Source organism: Mustela nigripes, chromosome 7 (genome assembly GCF_022355385.1).
Source record: "Mustela nigripes isolate SB6536 chromosome 7, MUSNIG.SB6536, whole genome shotgun sequence".
In the NCBI taxonomy this organism is placed as follows: Eukaryota; Metazoa; Chordata; class Mammalia; order Carnivora; family Mustelidae; genus Mustela; species Mustela nigripes.
The window spans coordinates 4,236,594-4,251,297 of NC_081563.1; the positions used below are offsets into that span (position 1 = coordinate 4,236,594).

The 14,704-nt window shown below is 55.6% G+C and overlaps 1 protein-coding gene across 2 annotated transcripts in view; it reads left to right on the plus strand.

Moving 5' to 3' along the window:
- Positions 1 to 14,704, plus strand: part of RNF144A (ring finger protein 144A) — a 107,127-nt gene that overhangs the window by 48,557 nt on the left and 43,866 nt on the right. Inside the window, exon 1 of one of the 2 annotated variants that reach the window (XM_059405103.1) lies at positions 5,039 to 5,169. The exons of the other annotated variant lie outside the window; for it this stretch is intronic. The gene's annotated coding sequence lies outside the window, so the exon portion shown is untranslated. Of the gene's footprint in view, positions 1 to 5,038; positions 5,170 to 14,704 lie in introns of those variants that run through there. 2 annotated transcript variants of the gene reach the window in all.

Below are 14,704 nucleotides of genomic sequence, written 5' to 3' on the forward strand. Positions count from 1 at the left end.
AATCTGGAGAGGAAGTGTAGGCAGCCCTGGAGTCTCAGTGGGGCGGCCCGGCAACACCGATGATCTGGGCATCAGGAGTCCTGTCTCCTGGTTTGATTCTGCCGCTTGGGTCCTCGGCAGAGGAAGTCACTTATCTCTGAGTGACGTAGAGAACGAGAGTGTGGACAATAGGATTCCCAAGGCTCTCCCTTGTTCTTTTACTGTATTTTTGGCATGGGTTCAACTCCCGATTGTCTGACCCGCACCTGGTCCTCCACCTTTGAAGTGAGGCCTTGAATGCTTTCCTCCTGCAAATGAAGGGAGTGCAGAAGAGCTATTTCTAGCTTCCTGCTTTGCTGCTTTTGAGCTGAAAGTGGTTTTCCTTCTGACCCCTTCTCACTGGTTTGCAGAAGGGTCGGGGGATGGCAGCCCGGTTCATGAGTGGGGTCCTGGCAGGGACGGCGCCTCCCCCCCGCCCATGCCCACCACCTTGTACAAGTACAAGCCAACCTGGTGGCCAGGTTGGAGCCAGCGGCTCCCGCCCTCTTCGCTGGAAGTCCGAGCAATGGCACCCCCCGAGCAGACTCTATTTTAACTGGTCCCCCTCCTCCGCCGCCTCCCTACCTCCTTGCCCAGGAGCACAAGCTCGCTCATTCGCGTGGCGGTTCTGTGGGCGATGGAGTGACAGTCTGAAATGCTGCCGTGCCCCTTTGCTCGTTTGTCAACCTTGGGGAGAGAACTTCCCCCCGCCCTACAGCCGGGATATTATATAACTTCTGGCGTTCACCCCCACTCGTCTTCTTAAACTGCACATCTTCGTATGCCTGCAACTTATTTTTACCTTTAGAAGAATTTTTCGAGTGGGTTAGGCTGAGCAGAGGCAGCCTCGGGTGGTGTCTTCTATGGGCTAATAGTGATTTTTTGGAGTGGGAAAGTAGGGTCAGACTCCTGTTGGCACCCCTTTCCCTTTCTAGGTCCTCTGGTTCCTGGCCCCTCGAGCTTATAAACACCCCTGCCTGAGAGACTGGCTACAGATGTTTCTTATGACCGTGGCTGACAAGGCACCAGCTGTGTCTCTGGGATGTGTCCAACCTGTACATGCGCCTGTACAGGCCAAGGTCAGGGGTCCTCTCCGTGGACTGTGTCCTGGCTGGAACTTCCAGAGGAAACGTTTTATAGACACTTGCCGCTGTAAGGCAGGTGATCAGGCAGGACAGAGGTCGTGAGATCAGTTCTCCAGCTCACCTTAGCTAGGCCGTGCCCATCTTCCACCAACGGGGGCAGAAAATCCCAAAGGCACATGTTGAATGATCAGAGGCAGGAAGACCCTGCCGCCAGCAGTGCCCACAACGCCCTGATTTACGGCTGGAGCTGTGAGAGCTGCATTACCTTGGTGACACTGGGCTCCGATATTTAACAGGGGAGACTTTGTGGGACTTGAACATCTCAGTCTTCTTATCTGTAAAGTGGGGATACGAGTGTGCACTTCACAGCCAGCGAGAAGGTTAAGTGAAGCGGTATGTGTGTCGTGTTCAATCTGGCGCCCCAGGAACCATGGGCCTTGCAGGACTTGTCATAGCAGCGTGGCTGACGTGGTAACGTGGCAGCTGAGTGGGATCCAAACCCAGTGGCCTCTGACCCCAGAGACCACATATACCGTCCATGAAGGACGTTGTTTGTGTGAGGCTCACATGGTGTCTCGTACTCCATGCATAAAAGAGACTGAGGCTCTTTCCTCAGAACTACATCCCCTGTTTAACCGCAGGCTGGCTGGGTTCATCCTGTGGCACGTCCTGGGCCTCTGTGAGGATGTGGGCGTAGGAAAGTGCCATGTTGTCGTCAAACCCGCAGAACAAAAGCTACAGAAAGTCATAAGCGTGAGGCCAGGTGGCCCCGCTTCGACCCCGAGACGCTTGTCCACTTGCTGTGGAGGTTATCTTGGGGGGAGCTGCCTCGGACACGGGCCCCTGAGATTCACACGGGGTCCTCTTGCTTGTCTGTGGGGGTCTTGGGCGATGCCACCAGCAGGCTCGTGAGGGAGGGACGCAGATTCACTCGTGGAGAAGGAGGGGGAGGGTGTTTGTGCGGCTGAAACGGGGCCCGTGAGGCCGTGTGTGGGAAGGCCCAGAACTTCTTCAGGCAAAAAGCACTAGGGCGCGAGGCCGAGATGGAATGTTCTTTCTCGATGCCGATGGGGTCCGAGTCCTGGGAGGCCACGAGGGCGGTGTGGGGGCCGAGAAGGGGTTGGGACGTGTCATCCCAGCAGGCGCAGGCATTTTGGAGTGGAAATGAAATTTTAGAGGGATGCACCTTTGTCACGCGAGTGAACCGTGTGGAGAAGGGGAGGGGCTGGGCTGGCCAGCGGGATCTCGGCCCTGGCGGTCCCACGTGCACGCCCGCGCCCGGCCCCTCGGGAGCGGCACCTGTGCCCGGCTACCGCGGGGCTCCCAACAGCAGAGTCCGGTCGTCGCTACGGAGGCCGTGTGGCCCTCAAAACCCAACATACTTACCGTCTGACCCCAAGTGGATAAAATTTGCTGACCGATGCGCCGCACGTCTCCTGGGCTTTGGGGTAGCAGGCTGTTCCGCGGCGGGAGGAAGGATGTAGGACTCAGGACTGGCCCCACGGTTTCCTGGGCTGTGGCTGGTGCTCCTCCTCCCCCGTGCATCACGGCCGGCTCGGTCACCGGCTCCCTCGGTCACCGGCTCCCTCTCAGATCCTACCCTGCCGAAGGGGAGGCGGAAGCTCACTCACACCTGTTCTCCACCGGTGTCGTCTGACCGGGTTTGAAGCACGGTTCCACACGTGGCCAGTGGTGTCGCCGCCTTGTGACACCTGTGGCTTCACCCGGTCTAATTTCATTTCAGACGAGGGAGCCCTGTGGGTCGGAGAGCGGGCCTGGACTGGTGGCCGGCCTCCCTGGGCCTGGGCCCCTCTGCCAGATGCATGACAAGGGCAGGTGTCCCAGGAGGTCTTAATAAACAGTAGCTATTATTATTATTTTTTAAAATTCTTATTTGAATTAATGTCACTTTTTTCTTTTTTTCCCCCCTGGGGAAGCCTGGCCCTGTGAACGCCTTTCTCCTTGAGCTGACAAGGGCTCGTCCAAAGTCCCGGCTCTGACAGGCAGCCCGTTGAAAGATGTTGAACCCGTCAACGATAAATTAAATGTCAGATCTTGAATTCGAAGGAGACACGTAGGAGATGCACTGACATTTTTGGAACTCTAAGCCAGCCCAGAGGAGAAAAATGCTATTAAATATCACTGGGAACTTTTCTCTCAAATTACGTAACAGTGATGTATGTCTCATTATCCTAGGTAGGCAGCAGGTGTGCCGCGTGGAAAGGTGCTAACCCTTCAGTGCCTGAAGACCAGGAAGGAGACCCTTTCTTTATCCTGAACTACCATGAGTATAACATTCGAATTCAGTTTATTAGAACATCACAATCTTAATATATGTGCTGCTGAAGGAAGCCCAAAACATTATTATTTTATTTTATTTTATTTTAAGATTTTATTTATTTGACAAAGAGAGGGAGTGAAAGAGGGAATACCAATAGGGGAGTGGCAGAGGGAGAAGCTGGCTTCCCACTGATTGCGGAGCCGGATCCCAGGACTCTGGGATCCTGACCCTCACTGAAGGCAGACGCTTAACGACTGAGACTCCCGGAGCCCCCAAAACCTTGTGATTTTAAAATAGGGATGTCCATATTGTTTGCAAACAGATTTATTTAAACATAAATATTGAGAAGTTCTCTTTGCCTTTGTGCCTGGCCATTCCCTCCACCATCAAGCCTTGTTCCCTGCATTAGGAGGCTGTTTTAATTAAGATCCAGGGTACTCATGCCCTGTCTCTTTATGCAGGTAAACATAAGTGCAAGCGTACATGAAGCTCACAGTGTTCAGGGCACAGGACGTACCGCTGTGTGCTTTCTCTTTGCTTAACTTGTCTTGCAGACCTTCCCATTCTCATGGCTAGCAAGCCGTCCATGCTGTCGGCAGCGGCCTGCTGTCCACGGCGTGGACGCCCCATGGCTTATTCCTCCAGTGTCCGATGTGGATCGTTTTCCATCTTTTGGTGTTTCAAACAGGGCGCCTGTGACTGACTTTACATAGTGTTCCCGTGCCCAGCAGTGGGGTTTCTGGGTCAGTGGGTCAACGTAGGTACAGTTTGCAGATTTTGACCAACACCTCTTTCCCCCTGCTGTGTCATTTTGAACTTCAACCCGTGCGCCTGCACTTCTCCATTCTTCTTTCCATGCTTCTGCTGGTTTTGAGTCTTTTAAAAAACCGTATCCTTGCACTTCACGTTTAACCACGTTACGGGAAATACCGTGATGAGCATTTTCGTGCCCCGAATGTTTTCAGTTCTGTGCATTCCTAGACACAGGACTTCCTGATCAAAGGATTTAAACACTGTTAAGCACGTCAGTGAATATTGCCTGTTGCTAGTCCAAAAGGCCTCTTGTTGCACTTGCAATGATGCAAATTGATTGGTGTCTCTTTAACTCTAACCAAGTTATTGTAATTTAGGAAATGTGCAGTTGATTTTTTACAGGTGGAAAATGAACCCTATCATTTTCTACGCGCGTGCATTAGGTCTCCAAGCACTTGAGATCTGCCAAGGTCACAGAGCTGGCTGAGGGCAGAGCTGGGGCCAGGAGCCAGCGCCCTGGTTCCCAGGAAGAGAAACTTGGCAGATTTTCTCCATGTTCACACCATGGTCCTTTGGGCAATTTCCACATAAATTTATTGGGCCAAAATGAGTGTTGTTGTGTTTTTTTTTTTTTTTTTTTTTATTTCACTGTAGAGAAAATCACCCTTAATTGCTAGTAGTTACTGAGCCATCCACTCAGCAAATACTGACTTTCCGTGTAGAGCACATCGAACCAGGTGTGATGTCGAACGTTGTATCAGGCAGTCAGTGCTCCACGGGCATCGGATTCTCCCCGTCACTCGGGGAGCTCCTCAGGTAATAGAAGGGGCAGTCCTTTTAGCGCCCTGTCCCCGCGTGCCCCCCCGGCCAGGCGATGTCTGGCGTGTGAGTGTGCCGACCTCCTCTTGTGCGGGTCTGCTGTGGGAGTGCTGCTGTGGGGTCTCTGGACCGAGGGTTGAGCGGACCACATGGAGACTGCTGCGTCGGCGACAGCACATTCTGGAGCGGGGACAGAGTCCACACGTTAGTACCGTAAGTGAGACGGTGAGGAGTGCTGGGGCGGAGAGGGGAGCCCGGAGAGACGTGAGGACGTGTGGGTGGGGAGGCTCTTGAGAAGACCCTCAGTTTCTAGGGGAGAAACTGGCTGTGGTCATGGTGGTGCCAGGTGCCCAGCTGGCAGGGACCCCGAGAAAGCACCCAGCCCAACCCTTTGTTCCTGCAGGGGGCACGGGGGGCGGCGGGAAGGGTGAGCCGGCCAGGAGAGGAGGGGAGACTCAGCCTTACGCAACCCTGCAGAGCTTGGACCTGCTTCCTTCTGGAACTCCAGGAAATCCGTGCACGGCCGTGGATGTGTCTGAGCCCGGTGCTAACTTGTGAGTGAGGAAAACAGTGGTGGACAGAGTGGGTTCTGTTATTTTTGGTGCTGCCAGACTACACTAATGATTCTCAAGTGACCAGAGTTTTACATCCGTAAGAGAAGCTTGTCCCATTAGACCCATTATCGCTGCGGCAGTGCTGTCCTTCCCCGACGCCGACGTCTGCTCTCCGCGGCCAAGCGCTCCATGCCCGGGTCCTGGGAGGAAACCCCCAGGCTGTCAGGTCGCGCTGGAAGCGAATACAGTTCAGAGACTTGTGTTATTCTGGGCATTCCCAGCAGGAATGCTTCCCCTTGGAAGCGCGCTCCCGGCTTGTGGCTGGTGTTTTCCTGGGAATAATCAGAAGTTCGCGTCTTCGTCTCCCATCAGGAAAGGTTGCATCAGTTTATTTGATTATGCTCGGTCCCCCGTGGGTGGGCTGTGAACGAAGCTCGGGCTCAGGAAGCAGCGGACTGCGGGTGGAGCACCGACCCTGTTCGTCCGGGGCATTTCTTCTCTTGGAGTGAGAGGTCTGCCGGTGTCCCGCGGACCCACGCCACCATGTCAGAGCTAATTTTGAGTAAGTTCTGCCGTTTGTTTTTAACATCTGGTACAGCTCCCAGCGTGGTCTGGCTGGAGACTGCAGCGTGGGGGCAGGCGAGGCATCGGGAACAGAGGGCGCAGGAAGGGGTTTCCAGCACAGCCCCTGTCACCTCTCTGTGTCGTGACTTGGTGGCTCCGTGTCCGTCCTGTGAGCTCATCAGCACTTCGGGTCTCCCCACCCAGGGCTGGGACTGGGGGAGATGGGGAGGCCCTGCCGGAATGTGAGCTCTAGAGAGGTGACTGGGGTCCGGATGTGCGAGGACCGTTGGGACCCGTCTCTGACGTGGGGGGACGGGGCTGCGGCGGGTGGGCGCTTCCAGACCTCCGGGCGATCCTGTGTGTTTCCCACGGCAGGAGAAGAATCTGGGCGTGTCCACTTGTTACTGTGGGACTTCGGGCAAATCACTGATCTTCCCTAGCTCTGCTTCTTAATGTGTTAAGTGAAGATAATTGAGCCGACTTCCTGCCCCTGCAGTGTTGGTTGATGGAGTGCAGAACAGAGGTGGGGCAGAGAAGCCAGAAATCAAGGCCACTTCTCCTAAGAGCACAAGAGATGCTGTTCCGATCAGAAGGTAGTTCTGCGGGATCCGCCTCTCTGCTGTCTGTGCAGGGAGAGTGAGACCCACCGGCTTGTCTCCTTGGCTCCTGGGGAAGGGAACTGTCCTCTCCGCCCCAGGGAAACCCACGTTGCCCCATGGAGACACGTCTTTTCCCACCTAGTTAACGAGGCAGTGAGGGAGAGAACAAAATCGCATTTGGCACTTTTTTCTTTTGAGTGGGTTTTTTTCAGTTGTCCAATGGTTATACTGACCTCCTCGTGGAGCTTGCATTCTTGAGGGGGAAGAGAGCAAAGAAATCAAGATGCGCTCATTGCACACGTCGGAACATGGCCGTGGGGGCCAGAGAGGGGAAGGTGACAGGGAGTGACGAGTGTGGGTATGGGCGGTTTCATGTGGGGGATCAGAGGGCTGAGGAAGAGGGGGCCGTACTGAGTCGCGGGCCGTTGTGTTTGGGAAAACATAAAGGTTAGTAGCGTGGTTGTCCCAATCATCATACCGCTGGGGTGACATACCATTCCTAAGGCTTGTCCTGCTTGTTTTCTAACAAGAGAGCCCTTGGACGGCGGTTCTGTGTCATAGCATAAGATAGTCGAGGTCCATGGACCAGAACGCCGTGGATTCTGCCCAGCCCCGTGCACAGCGGCTCACAATTTATTAGTCGTTAACAGTGAGCTCTGATGATGGCCACAGTTAGAGATCCGCGTGGAGATGTCATAGGAAGGATCTGTCACAGGTACAGTGAGCTCCAGGTCAGGGAGAACCAGTCCTGTTCTTCAGGTGGGACTCGCCTGTTGGTCCCCTGCTGGGATCGGCAGATGGCACACAATACAGCTTCCATATCTAGAGACGTGGAGCCTGAATGTGTCTGGACTCCCACGTGGGCTGCAGGGCTTGCATGGGGGCCTAGTGAGAGCTCCTGGCCACGCTCCCAAGAGCAGTGGGGCCTCTTGTGGGCTTTCCCACGCAAGTGTCCCCTGGCTCAAGGGTGTGGGTTGGGCCCTTTGACCTGTGCTAAACTCTTTCCAGAACACATCCTGGGAGCCTGAGGGTCTCAATGGTCTGGGGCACCAGTGCAGGGAAGCAGAGACATGTCCTTCACAAGCTGCACTCGCCTGTCGCACGTCCCCCTCAGGTCCCGTACCGGGGAGCCAGACGTCTCAGTGTACAGGCCAGCGCTCGTGTGCACGCACCTGGCGTTTTCCGGACTCCGGCTACTCCAGTCCTCGCTGTGGTCGTGACCTGGAACCAGCTCTCAGGGTCTTTGTGAGCTTTGTTCAGGAAGCCTGGGTGGGCCCCATGTGTGGAGCGGAGGTGCCCACCGATCGGGCCGGGGTCAGGAGACTTTTCTGGGGAGAGCCAGAGAGTGAGTATTTTAGGTTTTGGGGGCCTACATTTCTTTGTTGGCTTGTTATTTGGTGGTTTTATGATCTTCAAAAGTGTAAAAAAAAGCATTCTGAGTTTGAAGGCCGTCCGAGGAGAGGGCCTGGCTCTTGGTCCACAAACCTGGCTCCATAAAGGCTCTGGGGAGCTCGGCCTGGCCCAGCACCGCCTCGTCTGCCACTCCCAAAATACTGTCTGCCTCATGGGGTAGGAGGGGGGCGGCTCAGGGGGTCTCACGGATGTTCCCGCAGCCAGCGGGCAGGTGCTGGAGAAACTCAGACCACCCAGACCAGCTCCTCCCCTGGCTTCTGTCCTGTCTGCTGGGTCAGAGCCCGGGCCCCCGACTGCTCTTGCTCACACCCACACCTGACCTTCAGCTGTCCCAGCAGCTTCTCCTTCAGTGTCCAGAATGTGGGCACTTGTCATTGGCCCTATTTGTCACCATGTCCTGCCCAGCGGGTCCCGACCTCTGACTTGGGTTGCTGCGGCCACTCCCCATGGAGCGTAAGCTCCCCGAGGGCGGGACCATCTGTCCATCTGCTCAGGGCTGACCTTCCTGGTGACTGGAGCCGTGTGGGAGCCCAGCACTCTGGGGTCCCCTTCGGTTAGTAACGGGGTGGGTGGGGGTCCCCACCGTCTGTGGCAGCCTGTGTGAGCTGAGTAACGTTTTCTCCACCCCAGCAGCATCAACCTGCATTTCAGAAATTCCAGTGGGTGTGTACATGAGTTAAAAAATGAAATCCAGTTGTCCAATGGTTATACTGACCTCCTCGTGGAGCTTGCATTCTTGAGGGGGAAGAGAGCAAAGAAATCAAGATGCGCTCATTGCACACGTCGGAACATGGCCTTGGGGGCCAGAGAGGGGAAGGTGACAGGGAGTGACGAGTGTGGGTATGGGCTGGCTTCCCTGAGCAGCTCCTGAGCCGGGCAGCACCCCATCCAGCAAGGGGGAGCAGTTCTGGCGGGTGTCACAGGAGAGGCTGTTTGTGGGAGGGACGGTGGGCAAGAAGCCAGCAGCAGCAGGAGGGAAGAAGGGCTTGCTTCAGGCCAGGGCGTCTTCTTTCCAGGGAAGAAAGAAGAGCAGGGCTGTTCTGTTTTGTTTTTTTAAGATTTTATTTATTTACTTGACAGAGAGAGAGCACAAGCGGCAGGGCAGTGGGGGAGGCAGGCAGAGGGAGAGGGAGAAGCAGATTCCCTGCTGCGCAGGAAGGCCGACATGGGACTCGATCCTCGGACCTGGGATCATGACCTGAGCCGGAGGCAGATGCTTAGCCAACAGAGCCATCCAGCTGCCCTGGCAGTCGGGATTTTATCCTGCAGATGGCCTCCCCAGAGCTCATCAGGACCTTTTAGAAGGGCTTTCAAAAGGTCATGTTCCTGAGAGAGGCTGCTGGGGACCCGTGACTCCATTTGGGGCTTCTTTCTTTTTGTGAACAGCGTGTACCGTGCCCAGGTGTGGAGACTCCGTCTGTTGCTGACCTCTGGAGTGTTCTTGGTCCTGGCCTGCCTCTGCACCACCGGGACATCAGGCTGGGCCGTTGAGGCCGCTTGCTTATTTGAGACACACGAGTGGGTCCCGGTCCTGCCAGTTCGGTGCCTGCCTCCCTGCCCCAAGCTCCTTGCCTCCTCTGGCTGCAAGAAGTGCCGGCGCCTGCCTTGTCCTGTGTTTCCAGTGCCCCCGGCCCCCCATAACCCTCCCCATCTGCTCCTGGACAGAAGGCAAAGACACACTCCAGACATAACCGAACTTGGAATATCCGTACAGTAAAATGTCTCTGGAAGGTGCAGATTTTACTCAGTTTTCTGGCTGGAGTAGATCAAATAAGTTCAAACCTCAGCATAATGAAAGGGGATTCCTCTCACCTTCCCTGAAGGTTCTTTGAACAGATTCCTTGTCATTTTCTGCCTTTCATTGGATCCCTTTTCCTTCAGGCTGAGATCTCCCGGGGAAGGTGCCTCAGCCAGGGAAGGAAGGTTCTGGTTACCCGACGGTGCTCAGCGTGGCACGTCTGGCTCTCTCCATCCCGTGTCTAGAACGGTGCTTCGGACTCGTGGAAACCTACCAACAATGGCTAACTCACTGATGCCAGTGAAAGGGTCGGGGTGTGCAGGTGCAGGAATGGGAGGGGGAGGGCCTCCTGAGGGGCACTTGTTGGCAGGACGGGAGGGTGCTGAGTGTTTACAGGGTCTGATGGACAGAACAGGACTCAGGGGCGCAGGCACAGCGTGGGCTCGGAGGCAGACCCGTAGTAGCAGGGCTGCATCCGGGAGCTGCTGTCTCCCTTGAGACCCGTTGCCCACCTCTGGGAAGACCTTTGCCGCTGGGGCGGCAGCACAGGGGGGAGGCCTCTCATGGGAGCCGAGCTACCCTGCTCCGCTGTGTCGGAGCAGCAGGGGCTCGTGGACTCAGGAACCCTGGGGGCCAGCTCTCGCGGCCAAAGTGAGGGCGAGGCCATGGATCCATGGAGGGCTAGTGACGGGCCGTGAGGGTCGTGTGGTCAGTGAGCAACAGAGCTGGTTTCTTGACTCTTCCCAGAGGCCTGCTCCCACTCCACTGCCTGCTCCTTATTCCATTATGTCTTAATGCATGAACTCAAGGGGTTGGCAAAGCCCCAAGTACAGGAATTTCCCAGGCTTGTCGTCCTAGCAACAAGGCTTCTGCCGGTGCCTCAAAGAAAGCAACACTGTGTCGGACCTGCCACCCCCATGAGCTGGCCAGACACGTGCTGCCACCCAGCAGCGACTTACAGGGGCAGGGAGACCACGGCGTGGACCAGCCTCCTACTGCCCACACACTGTCCCTTGTCTGCCCGAGGGCGGTTAGGATCGCTTAGGGTCAGAGTGTGGTTAGGATCAGTTCAGGCTTCATCATGGACGTCTGTATATTCCGCAGCTCATCTCTGTATCCGTATCCGGAAAAATCAGATGGGACATAATGACGGTATCACTGGCGGGGTTTGGCAAGAATGCTTTAGGGAGTTCATCCTCGGGTGGAAGGAAGTGTGGGGTGGGGCGGTGGGTGTTTGTGTGACTTCTTAGCAGATCCCTGAATGGCTCAGAGTAAGGAAATCCTCTCTGAGAGGACAGTCAGGGATGCCCAGGTGGCTCAGTTGGTGAGGCGTCTGCCTTCGGCTCAATCATGATCCCAGGGTCCTGGGATGGAGCCCCGCATCAGGATCTCTGCTCAGCGGGGAGCCTGCTTCTCCCTCTGGCACTCCCCTTGCTTGTGCTTTCTCTCTTTCTGTTAAATAAGTAAAAAAAAAAAAAAAAAAAAAAAAAAGAAATTTTACAAAAGAGGACAAATAATCCAGAGACTTCCTCCAGCCTAAGTAATGGTGTTCTGTGTTTGACTTTTAAAGCGTCCCTTGCTGGTAGCCACAGTGTAACATTTGCAAATTGGAGCTGAAACACTAAGTCCTTCGTGTCTCCTCTGCATTTCGTTCCTGGATGGAGGTCAGGGCACAGGCTTGTCTGGGCCGTCCGTGGGAAGCTGGCTGGGCATGGAAGCTACCAGCTCATTTGCAGCTTGTCTGCAAAGTATTTTATCCCCCTGAGCAGTGAGAGTGAGTGCCCTGCCTTGAATGCCAACCGTGTCCCAAGCCAAGCTGCCCACCAGAGTCGCACCTTCTGGAAGCAGGTCTGCAGGTCTGCAGATCTGCCCAGCCAGGGAGCAAGAATCTCAAAGTCCCAGCCCCCGACATGACTGGAAGTGTCTCTGGGGGGGTTTTCTGTAGGAATCTGTCCTGTCTGCGTGGGCTTCCCAGGGGCCTTGCTACAGAAGGCATCAGACTAGCAGCCTCTGCTCAAACCCTGTGTTTTGTTCCGCGTGCTGTGACGGGACAGATGCGGGGTGGCATTTTGGGGCAGGAGATGTCTCCCGTGACATGGGCCCTCAGTGTCCCGCTGTGGCCGCTCCAAACGGCGGAGCCCTCTCTGTCCTCACCAAGCACACCCAAGCAGCACGCAGCAAGTCCGTGGCAGTCTCTCACGTGGATCCGTTAAGAATGGGGGCTGTGCACAGCGGCAACCCGGACGGGCGGTGGCCCTCTCCGCTCTGTGGCTCCTCCTCTGTCGATGGTGTCTGCCCTTCCCCGCTCCCCTGCAGACTCCGAGGGCGGAGTGCTTCAGATAAAGAACTAAGAGCAGCTCCCTGTCCCCCGCCCCCTGCACACTGATGATCTGTGGTGGCCTCTGAGTGAGCGAGTGCGGTCCGGTCCACTCGGACTCGAACCTTTCTTCCAGCGTCACTGGGCTGCCCAGAAAGGTGGAAACCACACAGTCTAATGGTTAAAAATAAGCAACAAACCCTCTAACTAGACTTCACGCAATATTTCTCAGGTGACATTTATGAAAATAAATGTATTTCTCAGGTTTTCAGTGTCACCCTTGATAAGGCCATTTGGGAAAACAATGGCTTAAAAATGTTACCCTTTCCAGTAGAATCTGCATTTCAGTAGGCTTATTTGGGTTTAAGTGGAAAAGTTAAGGCGGTGTATTTTTTTTTTTTTTTTGCTAATAAGCGTTTTATTTTCGTGCATTTCAGATTTAGATGTACAGACTTAGATTAGATTCAGTTAGCAGATCTGGATTTCAGTTTAGGAAAATGACGCAGACGGGAAGGACTGGGAGCTCGCCCGCACCCGCTCCCCGGACTAGTGACGTCCGCAGCGGCCGCTGCACTTGTCACAGCTTGTGACCTGGTGCTGGAACGTGAGCGATGGAAGTCCACTCCTCATTCCCACACCCATGCTCTGCCCCCAGTGTCCGTCCTCTGTCCCGAAGCCCGTCCCCTCCAGGACACCCAGGGCACGCCTTTCTCCTGCCTCCTCCGGCTTCCCGCGCCTCCAGCAGTTTCTCCAACTTTCCTTGCTTCGGAAGACCCTGAGGCTTGTGGGGGTTTGTCTGAGGCTGGCTTGTGGGTTTGGGGAAGAAGACCACGGAGACACAGGTGCCGTGTCTGTCTCCTACACTCAAGGGTTCACGCGGTCGCCGTGACCCACCACGGCGCAGGCTGCCTGGGTCGCCTGGCTCGGGTGCGCGGCCGCTTTCTCACCGCACGGTGACTCCCCACTCCACGTCCACGCAGGAAGCCACCCTGCACAGCCGCGCGTGGAGTGGGCCTTAGGCTCCTGCTTCTGGTGGGGAAGCCACCAAGAGTTCTGGGGTTATTTTCTGCATGAGAGAAGTATCTTTTCTCTCTCATTCATTCATTCATTCATTCATTCAGCCACGTATTTATGTCAGCGTGAGCTTATGGACATTTATTTTCTATTTTGTGTAGTAATCTGTACACTTTATGTCAGGCCCTGAGGGCCAGTGCGTTTGGCTCCCGTGTTGCGGTGACATACCCCAGCACTGTGGCCGGCTGCCCCGCTCGAGGACGTCTTGCTTTGTGGCATTACAGGACGTTCCAGAATCAGCGGGAACATTCCCGCGCAGGTCCTTCAATCGGCCTCCTTCGTATCCTCATTGCCCGTAGGAGCCCAGGTCGAGGCACGTGGTGTGCCTGCTGCAGGCGGGGGTGTCCTTGCCTGTACGCATGACCTGCGTCTGGGCCCCATCAGCCGGCCGAGCGCGGGGACCGCTGTGTGCCTGGGAGCCCGCGCGCGCACGTGTCCGTAAGAGGTCCTGTAGGCAGCCGTCTGCACCTGCGTGAGGCGTGTTTGTGGCGAGTTCCCGCTGTTGACTCCCGCTCTGGTGGGGACCACGTGGGTCATGTGGGCCGCCTCCCCTGGCTCATCTGGACCTTCCACTCCCAACAGTGAGAAACCTGGCTCCTGCCCACTGCCGTCGCCTGCTTGTGTGTTGATTCCAGTGAACACGGATGGTCGTCTCGGCACCGCTGAGCCACCCTGCCGGGGAGACGGCTCTATCGGCGGGGGCTCGGGGCCTGTAGACGTTCCCTGTGCCTGCGGTCTTCCAGACTCGACTCTTTCCCAGGCTTACTTGGCTCAGCACCGGCCCCTCCCCTGCAGTGAGGTCATTTTGTGTGTTTGTGGTAGAGTTAGACTCTCTCTCCCCGTCTCAGGATGCCCTGGCTTCCTAAAGTTTTTTTGTGTTTTTTGTTTTTAAATGTGCATGCATCTAGGCTCATTCTCTGTGCTGTGAAGTTTTGGTAAATGCACAGTGACATGACTATATCACTGCAGCTTTTTGCGGCATATCCCCCTGCCCTAAAACACCCCCTGCTCCCACCTAGTCAGCCGGCCTCCTCCTCCATCCTGTCCCCTGGGATTGCTGATCTGTTGGCTGATCTGCAGTTTGCCAGTTCCAGTATGTCGTGTAATTAGAACCATACAGGATGTAGCCTTTAAAAAAAAGAATAAGAAGAAGAGCTCTTTCCTCCAGGTTTCAAGCTCATAGCAAGACTGATGGCAAAGCACAGAGTTCGCACACGTGCACAGAGTTCGCACACGTGCACAGTTCGCACACGTGCACAGAGTTCGCACACGTGCACAGAGTTCGCACATGTGCACAGTTCGCACACGTGCGCAGAGTTCGCACAGGTGCACAGTTCGCACACGTGCGCAGAGTTCGCACACGTGCGCACAGTTCACACACGTGCACAGAGTTCGCACACGTGCACAGTTCGCACACTTGCACAGAGTTCGCACACGTGCACAGTTCGCACATGTGCACAGTTCGCACACGTGCGCAGAGTTCGCACAC